General features: G+C 44.9%; 1 pseudogene; it reads right to left on the reverse strand.

Moving 5' to 3' along the window:
• Positions 1–8002: 8002 nt before the first annotated feature.
• LOC122914713 lies at positions 8003–8082 on the reverse strand (annotated as a pseudogene).
• Between the last annotated feature and the right edge of the window lie 1135 nt (positions 8083–9217).

The raw sequence follows: 9217 nt of genomic DNA on the forward strand, positions 1-9217 counted from the left end.
TATAAAATTTTCTAATTGAAGCACAGTTTAACTCTTTTCCTTTAAAACATGGTTTCCAGGTGATGATATCAGTCAGGGGTGTCACTGAGAAATCCATCAGTAATTGGCCAGCTGACCTGTCTTGTCGTTCGTCATCAGAATGATGACAATCTGAAAAATCCCTGGTGATTGGCCAGGACATAGTGGTGACATTCCATGGTGGTGACATCACATGAAGGCATTCTGGTGTCCTAGGGCGGTTATAAAAACTTGGCAACATCCCAGGCTCCAGTGAAGATAGAGATGGCAGTTCAGTCACAACTCTTCCTTCTCTTCCTCGATTCTCTGCCCTGTTCCCTGCCCCTGCCCATGACAAGCACCCTACTCAGACTTCCGGCTGTGGCCCTCTCCAATACTCTACACAGCACCATCATGTTAGCACCTACGTTTTTGGCCCCTCTGTGGTCCAGAGAGTCCTCGTACCCATGCACGGCAAAACCTAGACCCATTCCACACTATGATGCTGGCTCAGGTTCTCAGGGAGACATTCTCATTTGGCGTGTGGGAGTGGGACACAGTCTATCAGAATACCATGGATTATCTGACAGCTGGGTCCCACACCCCTGGGGTCATATGTAACTTCAGTAGAGAAAAGCTGAGTCCACGTCCTGAAGGAACATTTGGCACACTACCACTCTGAAGCCCTCCAACCCTGGCTCAGCACAGGCACATGGGTGCTCTGAACATCCAACCAACCCAGATGTGCACAATATGTGGAGTATCTGGAGACATTAGGCAGAGGGGGGATTTTACACAACGAGTAGGTACTGGGAAAAAGAATCACCACGTCTCTATATGCAATGTTAGTCATTGGAGCACTGACACTCATTCCATGGACTGTCTGAAACAACTCAGTCTTGCACAAAATAATTTCCAGAAACCTGGCTAACCCACAGACAATCAATCCTCAAATACAGCTTAACAAATAGACTTTCAGACCTCAGGATACAACACCTCACAGGAACCCAAAGACTGGGAGGCTTCTGATTCCATTTGACACTGGGAAAATGAGTTACACAGACACTGGGTGGACAGGGATCCTCCATATCTCACCCTGGCCAGCCCAGTGCAGCACAAGGCAAAGAATCCCAGAGAACAGGTTTGCCAAGTGCCAAGAAACCATGGGTTCTGCATCCCAACTGGTATCGGTAAAATGAATCAACTCTACAGAAGCAATACCATGGTCTTTGTACCCAGTGGACAAATACTCAGCTCTCCATTAGGCCAAGAAGGCACCTGGACGCCAGACTCACCGTGTGCCCATGGACCAGGACACCAACAATTCAGATGTCTTCTAGGTCAAGCAGGCACCTTGAAGAGCCATCTCACCATGCTCCCATGGACATGGAGACTAACAAATCTGTTTTCAATTACACCAAGCAGGCACCTGGACAGCAGGTCCACCATGTACTCTTGGACATGGAGATTGACAAGTGAGCTGTCTGGTAAGCTAAGCAGGCATCCTGGCAGTGGGATCACCATGGTCCTTTGGATATTAAACCCAAAAAAGGAGCCCTGAGTTAGGTCAAGCAGCTTACTGGACTTGAGCCTCACCATGTACCCTTAGACCTGGAAACCAACAACTCAGATCTTTGCTTGGCAAAGCAGGTACCATGACAGTGGGGTTACCATGTGCCCTTGGACCTGGAGACCAACAATTGAGCTGTCCTGTGGGTTAAGAAGGCATGTTGACAGTGGGCTAACCATGTGCCCTTGGATCTGGAGACCAACAATGGAGCTCTGAGATAAGCCAAGTAGATGACTTCACAACTGTCTCAACACGGGCACATGGAACTGAAAACCACAAAATCAGGTCTCTACCAGGCCAAGCAGGCACCTGGACAGATGGTTCACCATGTGCCTTTGGACCTGAAGACCAATAAGAGAGCTCTGGGCTAAGCTAAGCAGCCATCTAGACACGTGGCTTACCATGTGTCCAAGGTCCTTGAGACCAACAACTCAGCTTTTTGCCTGGCCAAGGGGGCACCTTGACAAAGGATAACCAAGTGCCCTTGGACCTGGAGACCAATAAATGAGCAGTCTGGTGGGTTAAGAAGGCACCTGGATAGTGGGCTAAACCTGTGCTATTGAACGTTGAGGCCAAGAAAGGAGACCTTGGACAGGACAAGCAGAAACCTAGACAGGAGACTCACTGTGTGCACCTGGACCTGGAGTCCTGCAACTCAGCTCTTTAGTTGGCCTAGTGGCCAACTTGGCAACAGGCTTTCCATGTGACCTTGGACCTGGTGAATGACAACTGAGTTGTGTAATGGGCTACACTGTCATGTTGACAGTCAGTTTACTGGGTGCCCTTGGACCTGGAGACCAACGATGTCCCTCTGTGACAAACCAAGGACAACTGGCTCCTCATGGACCCATGGGCATGGAAGCCACAATACCAGGTCTGTACTAGGCCAAGCAGACTCCCAGACAGGAGGCTCAACAGAGGCCCTTATGCCTCAAGACAACTCTCTTTGTAGCTTGGCCAAGGATACACGTTGACAGCAGGCTCATGGTGTGCCCTTGGACCTGGAGACCAGAATCTGAGTTGTCTGCTATGTTAAGCAGTCTCCTTGTCAGTGGGATAATGATGTCACCCTTGGATCTGTAGACAAACAATACAGCTTTGTGACAAGTCAAGTGGGAAACTTTACAGTTGGCTCAACATGTACCCATGGACCTGGAAACCAAACAGTGAGGTTTCTACTAGGCCAAGCAGGCCCCTGGACAGTTGGCTCACCATGTGCCCTTGGGCCTCAAGACCAACAACACATCTCTCTATTAGGTCAAGCAGCCACTTGGATAGCAGGCTTGCCATGAGACTTTGGACATGGTGACCAGTAAAAGAACCCTCAACTAGGCCAAGCACATGCCTTGAGAGTGGGATCACCATGTACCCTTGGACCTGAAACTAACAACACAGCACTTGATAGGCCAAGAGGGAACCTGGATAGCAGGCTCACCATGTGTTCTTTAAAGGCAATATGAAACACACAGTTCTGACCCAGGCCAACCAGACAAATAGTGGGCCCACCATGTGCCCTTAGGCCAGGAGACCAAAAAAATAGGCTGTCTGTAGGCCAAGTGGACACCCGGGCAGCAGGATCTCCATGTGACCTTTGACCTGGAGATAAACTCACCTATCTGATATGCCACATAGGCACCTGGTTATCAGATGCACCTTGGGATCTTGGATCTCAAAACCAACAACTCAGTTCTGTGCTCAAACAATTAGGAATGTTGATAGCAGACTTACCATGGGCACTTGGCTCAGTAGACCAAAAAATCAGCTGTGTGAATGTGGGTTCACCATATGCCCTTGGAACTGGAGACCAATAATTGAGCTGTCTAATAGGCCTATCAGGCACCTGGACAGCAATTTCACTGTGCTCCCAAGGACCTGGAGACTAATAATAAAGCTCTGCACTGGGCAAAGAGGGCAATTAGACAACAAGTTCAGCATGTTTCCTCGGAAACAGATTGTTCCTTCTCCCCAAAGTGAAGAACACTCTAGCACTCAGCTTTCCAGCTGGCATGATATTATGCGACCTCCAAACACGCTCAGCATTGAACTGATTTGTCCAATGCAGCCATGGAGATCTGGGAACCTCCAAACTATGAACCCTCCATCCCAGGACAGCACGGGACTAAGATTCCAACTTGCCTCAAAAATCTATGGTAGTATGTTTTTCACCTTTGTATAAAAGTGAGCATTCAAGTTTCTTGTTACTTTTGATCTCCTTCAGCCTGAGGTACTATTGACCTGCTATCTGTGCAATATTCATTTTTGGGGGAGTTCTCCCCCTGAGAAGAAAACTACACCATGCCCTAGAAGATGAAACAGTCCAGTAGTTTGAATACTTTTATTCAAATTTATGGAATGAAATGATGATGGACAATTGGAGGAAATTGTGGAGGAAACCCAGGCAATGAAAACTGTGGAGTCATTGGCTGAGATCCTCCAGCTGAAGGAGAAGTGTTACATCTTCAAAGTAGAGGTGGAGGCCTTAAAGCAAGAAGCCAACCAGGGCACTGAGAGGCAGGCACAGGTCCTTGAGTTGGAGAGTTTCTTCATTCAAATGAAGGTCTTTGTGGACATTTCTGCCTTACATCCAGTGCCCAAGTGTTAATGTTTTTGCACCCACCCAGTATGGCATAGAAGGGGAGATGGGAAATATGTGTTCATCTCCCCAATTAATGGTATGGTATGAATTTGAAAAATAGGCAAATAGAGCATTTAAAATTAGAAAAAAATAAAAATAAACAAAACTTATTATTTCTAAATAACTGATTTTCAAAAGACTACCCCTGGGTGATTGTAAAGGACAGCCTGTCTTAGTGTTACTACTATCCCTTACTATCTATCACATTCTCCTGAGGTTGGGGTCTCCATGGCTCTAAGAATATGTTGGATAAACATGCAGAGTTGACATTGAGCATAACCTGCCTGTCCTAATCAACTTGTTCAGACATACTAAAGTTTAGGAGCATTTTGATTGGAAGGAATAGACAATCCGTTTGTCTGTTCACAGGTATTTCTGCATAAAGCTTTGGCAGAGACCAATTTTTCAGATTTTTGCTAAATTTGAGGTTGGCCTCTGATGTTATGGCTCCAGACCGTGGCCATAAATACAGTTGGTGACCCAGGACAGATTTGTCTGTAATGCAGTCTTTGGAAGAACAAATGTAACAAGACCATGCAAGAAGAGTAGAGCAATTCCAGAGGCAGGGTATGATTACCTGTGTCTGTCTGAGTAGGTTTGGGGTCAGAGCAGGAGGCAGAATGGTATGAATGGCCAGGCTGTGGGCTCCATTCTTACCAAAGAAGGACTGTAGGAACTGGGGAGAAATGTGGGATTAACAATGGGTGCTTTAGGTGCATGGGTGTGTGCACAGAGTAAGCCTCAGTGGGAGAGAGGTGGGAAGAGTGCACCCTGGAGTCTGTAGTGTCTGCTTGGGTATGAAAAATGGGACCACATCCAGGACTCAATACTGCCCTTCACATAAATTGGACACTGGGGTCAGAATGGAGTTAGAAGGTGAGATTCCTGGATGGCACCTCCTGGGCTATGGTCCATCTTAGCTGCAGGCATGTGGAGTGGGGTTGTAGGTTTGGTGCAAATGCCAGTAATCTGGTGTCTACATTTGACACCACTGAGACTGTAGGGGAAGTGCCTAGAGCTGTGACTCCTGGGGTGAGGTCAGCAATGACAGTGTGCCCACAGCACGTGAGCATACACAGATGGGAACCAGGAGGAAGTTTCTTCTGGGGGTTGAAATGAACTTCAAGGGACATGCAAAGTGGGAGACATGCAACCATGAGATGGATGATGTCTGAGCTTATTTGAGGGTGATGCTTCCCATAGAAAATGTAAAGGCTGGTATAGTCCAGGTCACTTAAGTGTAAGAGGGACGTAGGTTGCTTATGTGTTCCTAGCACTCAGGAACTACTGTGATTAGCTGCTCAGACCAGGCTCACTGTACCATTGGTTCCACAAACATCAAGGCCCTCATTGACTGGCACCCTAGAGTTGCTCAGCCCTTCAGTCCCCATTCCTTCATACCGAAAATGGGGGCAACTTTTGTAGGAGGTGATTGTGTGAGCAGGAGACAGGAGAAGGAAAATTTGTGGAGAGGATCTACAAGGGCAGGGACAGATGCAGTCTAGAGGCAGAAGGGAAGAAGTGACAGTAGACAAAGGTCCTAGTCGCAGGCTTTTCTCCCCATAGCAAAATATCAGATTTGGGAAGGTAATGTGTGAGATGACTCCCCCATATCCAGCCTTTGCTGCCCCTTCAGGCGATAGGTTATCACAGGACAGCACCGGCCAATTCACAGACCAGGTACAGACCCATCCTGCCTCCTTCACTGTTGCTTGACACCCACAACATATGGTTCTTTAGGAGATATTTGGAACTCCCATGACCTGGGGTGGGATTGTTTACTTAAGGGTGTGTGGAAAGGTAGAGCCCTACTACAGACAGGAAGGGAGTTGGAGACATAGATTTATAGATTCGCAGAAGCCACGGGTATTTCAGAGGAGTTCTTAAAATGTTAAAAATAGAGCTACCCTATAACACAGCAATTGCACTACAGGGTATTTACCCTAAGGATACAGATGTATTGAAAAGAAGGATCAAAAAAAAAAGAAAAAGAAAAGAAGGGTCATAACTACCCCAGTGTTCATAGAAGTAATGGCCACAATAGTCAAACTGTGGAAAGGGTCAAGGTCCTCTTCAACAGATGAATGGATAAAAAAGATACGGTCCATATATATGATGGAATATTACTGAGCCATCTGAAAGTATGAATACCCCACTCCCCCCTCCTTGGTATATTTATTTTTTTTTTCTTTTCAGTGTAACAGTATTCATTGTTTTTGTTCCACACCCACTGCTACATGCAAACTGTGCCCTCTCTAATATCCACCCCCTGGTTTCCCCAACCTCCCACTCCCCACCCCTTCATAACCCTCAGATTTTTTTTCAGAGTCCAGAGACTCTCATGGTTCACTTCTCCTTCCAATTTCCCTCAACTCCCTTCTCCTCCCCATGTCCTCATGTCCTCCATGTTATTTGTCATACTCCACAAATAAGTGAAACCATATAATAATTGACTATCTGCTTGACTGATTTCACTCAGCATAATCTCTTCCAGTCCCGTCCATGTTGCTTCAAGTGTTAGGTATTCATCATTTTGATGGAGACATAATACTCCATAGTGTATATGGACCACATCTTCCATATCCATTCATCTGTTTAAGGGCATCTTGGTTATTTCCACAGTTTGGCGACCGTGGCCATTGCTGCTATAAACATTGGGATACACATGGACCTTCTGTTCACTACATCTGTATCTTTGGGGTAAATACCTAGTAGTGCTATTGCAGAGTCACTGGGAAGCTCTATTTTTAATTTCTTGAGGAATTTCCTCACTGTTCAAAGAGGCTGCGCCAACTTGAATTCCCACCAACAGTGTAAGAGGGTTCCCCTTTCTCCACATCCTCTCTAACACACGTTGTTTCCTGTCTTGCTAATATTGGCCATTTTAAGTGGTGCAAGGTGATATCTCAATGTGGTTTTAATTTGAATGCCCCTGAAGTCTAATGATGATAAACATTTTTTCAAATGTGTGATAGCCATTTGTATGTCTTCATTGGAGAAGTGTCTGTTCATATCTTATGCCCATTTTTTAATATGATCGCCTGTTTTGTGTGTGTTGAGTTTGAGGAGTTCTTTATAGATCCTGGATATCAACCTTTTGTATGTACTGTCAGTTGCAAATATGTTCTCCCGTTCCGTGGCTTGCCTCTTTGTTTTCTGAACTGTTTCCTTTGTTGTGCAGAAGCTATTGATCTTGAGGAAGTCCCAAAAGTTCATTATCACTTTTGTTTCCTTTGCCTTTGGAGACATATCTTGAAAGAAGTTACTGTAGCTGATATCGAAGAGGTTACTGCCAATGTTCTCCTCTAGGATTCTGATGAATTCCTATTTCATGTTGAGGTCTTTTATCCATTTTGAGCTTATCTTTGTGTATGAGTAAGAGAATGGACGAGTTTCATTCTTCTACACATTGTTGTCCAGTTTTCCCATCATCATTTATTGAAGAGACTGTCTTTTTTCCACTGTATATTTTTTTCTGTTTTGTCGAAGATTACTTGCCCATAGAGTTGAGGGTCCATATCCGGGCTCTCTACTCTGTTCCACTGGCCTATGTGTCTGTTTATTTTTTTAATTAATTTATTTATTTTCAGCATAACAGTATTTATTATTTTTTTACGACACCCAGTGCTCCATGCAATCCGTGCCCTCTATAATACCCACCACCTGGTACCCCAACCTCCCACACCCCCGCCAGTTCAAACCCCTCAGATTGTTTTTCAGAGTCCATAGTCTCTCATGATTCACCTCCTTTTCCAATTTAATCCAACTCCCTTCTCCTCTCTAACACCCATTGTCTTCCATGCTATTTGTTATGTTCAATTAGCAATAATCGCGCCTCGGATAAACCTCATTGGCTACGATACTGCCACTGCGCAAAGCTTATTTGTTATGTTCCACAAATAAGTGAAACCATATAATTGACTCTCTCTGCTTGACTTATTTCACTGAGCATAATCTCTTCCAGTCCTGTCCATGTTGCTGCAAAAGTTGGGTATTCATCCTTAATGAGGGAGGCATAATACTCCATAGAGTATATGAACCACAATTTCCTTATCCATTCGTCCATTGAAAGACATCTTTGTTCTTTCCATAGTTTGGAGACCGTGGCCATTGCTGCTATAAACATTGGGGTACAGATGGCCCTTCTTTTCACTACCTCTGTATCTTTGGGGTAAATACCCAGGAGTGCAATTGCAGGGTCATAGGGAAGTTCTATTTTTATTTTCTTGAGGAATATCCACACTGCTTTCCAAAGAGGCTGCATCAACTTGCATTCACATCAACAGTGGAAGAGGGTCTCCCTTTCTCCACATCCCCTCCAACACATGTTGTTTCCTGTCTTGTTAATTTTGGCCAAACTAACTGGTGTAAGGTGATATCTCAATGTGATTTTAATTTGAATCTCCCTGATGGCTAGTGATGATGAAAATTTTTTTTTAATGTGTCTGATAGCCATTTGTATGTCTTCATTGGGGAAGAGTCTGTTCATATCTTCTGCCCATTTTTTTGATATGATTGCCTGTTTTGTGTGTGCTGAGATTGAGGAGTTCTTTATAGATGCTGGATATCAACCTTTTGTCTGTACTGTCATTTGCAAATATCTTCTCCCATTCTGTGGGTTGCCTGTTTGTTTTCTTGACTGTTTCCTTTGCTGTGCAGAAGCTTTTGATTTTGATGAAGTCCCAAAAGTTTATTTTCATTTTTGTTTCCTTTGCCTTTGGAGACATATCTTGAAAGAAGTTGCTGTGGCTGATATTGAAGAGGTTACTGCCTATGTTCTCCTCTAGGATTCTTTTTTTTTTTTCCAATTTATTTATTTTCAGAAAAACAGTACTCATTATTTTTTTTCACCACACCCAGTGCTCCATGCAAGCTGTGCCCTCTATAATACCCACCACCTGGTACCCCAACCTCCCACCCCCCCGCCACTTCAAACCCCTCAGATTGTTTTTCAGAGTCCATAGTCTCTCATGGTTCATCTCCCCTTCCAATTTACCCAAAAGCACATACCCTTC

This window comes from Neovison vison, chromosome 7 (assembly GCF_020171115.1).
Source record: "Neovison vison isolate M4711 chromosome 7, ASM_NN_V1, whole genome shotgun sequence".
NCBI lineage: Eukaryota > Metazoa > Chordata > Mammalia > Carnivora > Mustelidae > Neogale > Neogale vison.